This window comes from Lactuca sativa, chromosome 8 (genome assembly GCF_002870075.4).
Source record: "Lactuca sativa cultivar Salinas chromosome 8, Lsat_Salinas_v11, whole genome shotgun sequence".
NCBI lineage: Eukaryota > Viridiplantae > Streptophyta > Magnoliopsida > Asterales > Asteraceae > Lactuca > Lactuca sativa.
In genome coordinates this window covers 57,232,986-57,236,537 of record NC_056630.2, presented here as the reverse complement: position 1 = coordinate 57,236,537, position 3,552 = coordinate 57,232,986, and positions in this window count along the sequence as shown.

Here is a 3,552-nt window from a genome sequence, read left to right as displayed (position 1 = left end):
ATATATATATATATATGTGTATGTATGTATGTATGTATGTATATATAGGGTTAAGTTAAAATGAGAACATGAGAACACCAATTTAATGTTATTATTCAGCTTTGAATTCAATATGTGTAGTATCATAGTAATTATAATGTGAATATTAACATATAAGTATTTGTATATTCATTTTTATGTTATTATTCTACTATAAAATATATAATGTTGGATTAGGTGTCTAAGTCAATAACTAAATTGGTATATACTTGAATTAAAAGTGAAGTCCTTTTGGGTTGCCCTCAAAAATAGTAATTGACTAGAATGACTTTTGGAGATAGACGTTGGTTTATTGGTTTATTATATGATTAATAAACAATTTGTTAATATATTATGAGTTTAATATATAAATTATAAATAGTATTATTTAATTAAAATGTTTAATTTAGATAATTAATATTTAAAGCTTGCATTTTGAAAAGTTTTAAAAATAGACATCATATATATCACTAAAAGTACTTTAATTACTATATGTATAAGAAAAGTCAGTCAAATCATAGTAAGCCTCATTCACGAAACAATGTTATAAATAGGGTATAAGGAAGAGGCCTATAAAATGGTCGTTGAATGAGTGTCTATTCTCACCCACCGCTCTCCTGTGTGGTGGAGGGTCGTTTGCCGAACGGGTTTGATAAGACATTATCTCATTAAAAGTAAAATGGTATAAAGTAACAAAACTATTTTAAATCCCAATCTAGTTACATTAGGAAAAATGTGAAAAGTATGCTAACCATGAAAACGCACATCATACTTTAATATGTAGTTAGTGGAGCGTGTGATTGACCGGTACAATAATAGGGACTTTAAAGAGAAATGATGGGCATCTCGAAAATTATCATTGTTAATGGAGTACGCATGGTTAACCGGCACATTAATAAGAGATGATAAATGACATTGAGGCTGTGAAGCATGTTTGCATGGTTATTCACATCTTGTTTGTGATCCTCGACATCACAGTCACAAATAGAAGAGCATAATTTGATATTAAACATGTCGTTGATAAGATTCAATGAATCTCAAAAGATTTAGGAATTTCATAGATTGAAATTGGTGAATTGTTTTTCTTACCTTCATAAGTTCATAATAAGATTATAGCATCTCTCTTCTTAGTTGTGAATTGTTATATTGGATCGTAGCCTTAAATATTTATGTTGGGTTAAAATATTAATGATTTATATCAACTAACTAAAACTATCTCTCCTTTGTAGATGTCAACATCTGCTGATAAGTCTGTTACTCAATCCTCCACCAACAACTAAAACTTCACCCTCCTCTCACACCTTTCCAAATAGAAATTAGTTGGTCTTAACTATATGGACTGGATGCGAAATGTCAAGATGACTATTCGATATGAGAACAAAGAATATGCTCACGAAAAACCTCTGTTTGAAATTGATGAGTCAATTGCTACTCATGAAGAGCTTGTTACTTACAAGAAACACTATGACGACGCAACAAAGGTTGCTTGCATCATGGTTTCAACGATGGTACCTGAGTTGCAAAAGTCCTATGAGGACTACTGGCCATACGAGATGTGCTTGGATCTTGCAGAAAAGTTTCACAAGAAAGCACATCAAGAGAGGTATGATGTCGTCAAGTCGTTGATCACATGCAAGTTGAAGGAAGGAGACTCTATGTGCACCCATGTGCAGAGATATGTGGAGTGTCTGGAAAAGCTTAGTGTGTCTTTTAACAAAGAGTTGGCCATAGATATGGTCCTGAAATCTTTGCCTCCTAGTTGTGATTAGTTTATCTTAATCATTTAAACAACATAGAGACCACCTTGACCCAACTCCGTATCTTGTTGCAAACTCCTGAGCCGGGATGAAGAAAAATCAGACCCCTTCTGCGATAAGTGCTTATGTCCTTGCCATTGGACATAATAGAGGAAAGAAGATGAAGATTAATCCTCAATCAACTTGGAAAGGCAAGACCCATGCTAGAGGGTCTAGAAGTGGGTCAAAGGCAAAGCCCAATGTTGATATTTTAGCTGTATCTGATCCTAAGGAGGCCACTTGCTAATATTGCAACGAGAAGGGCCATTGAAAAAAGAAGTGTCCCTAAATACATGCAGGACATCAAGGATGGCAAGGTCAATCCATCGCCGATAGGTATATACACTATTCAAGTTAATAACTCACAACTTACTCGTTATGGGTCCTTGACACAGGATGTAGTTTCCAGATTTGTTCTGATTCGCAGGGGCTGAGAGAAATTGAGGACGTGGAGCATGGAAAAATAAATCTGATCACAGGGAATAGGCGATCTTCACATGTTACCAAGATTGGAACTTTTGGTCTAGTGCTCGGTGGTGATGTTAGATTAGATTTGATTAATTGTTGTTATTCATCAGAAATGAAAAAAAACATTATTTCTTTTCATTCATTGTTCAAACAAGGTTTTCAATATTCATTTGATGATGTGCACGGTTCGATTTTAGTTTATAAAAAATGGTGTTTTTATGTTTAAATATTTTCATTGTGATGGTGTGTATGAAACTGTGATTTATGTTGATAGCTTACGCAATAGTGTATTTCATATTGATTCTTTTGATGGTGTAGACAAAGTGTGCTTGTGGCATTTTCATCTTGGACACATTTACAAGAAACGCATCGCCCAACTCCAAAAGGATGGAGTGTTGGAAACATTTGACTTAAGATCAGATGATGAATGCGGGTCTTGTCTTTTGGGTAAGATGACAAAGTCACCTTTCACTGGATCTACTGAAAGAGGTGAATGGTTTTTGGATCTCATACACGTAGATATCTGTGGACCCATCAGATCAACCAAAAGGGATGCTAATCGATTCTACATGACATTTACGGATGATTATAGCAGATATGGGTATATCTACTTAATTAAACGTAAATCAGAAACTTTTGAAAAGTTCAAAGAGTTTAAACACGAGGTCGAGAATCAATTGGGCGGGAAGATAAAGATGCTTCGATCAGACCGTGGCGGAGAGTATCTTAATATCAAGTTCCACGACTATCTAAAGGAATGTGGAATAGTTTCACACTTGACTCCTCCTAGGACACAAAAACTTAATTATGTGGCTAAGAGGCATAATCGGACCTTGTTAGACATGGTTTATTCCATGATGATTCGATCATCTCTTCCTATTTCTTTCTAGGGGTATTCCTTAGAGACATCCGCCCATATCCTTAATCTTGTCCCTATCAAGAAGGTTTCCAAAATACCTTACGAGATGTGGACAGGGAAAGTTACCTCACTAGCCCACATCAAGTTTTGGGGTTGTGAAGCTTTCTTCAGACGAGAGACTCATGACAAGCTAGAACCTAGAAGTAAGAGGTGTGTTTTCATTGGTTACTGTGACACCCCATAATTTCTACCTTGTTGACCTATTCAATACTATCAATGTTAAACTCGTTTCAGCAATCTTTTAGCATTGTTTTGAGTATGTTTGGATGATCTAAAGCCTTATACAGCAAAAGTTTGACTTATGGATGGGTTGGTTTAAGATTTAGGGTTGCAAAAGGCCAAACACTCCCT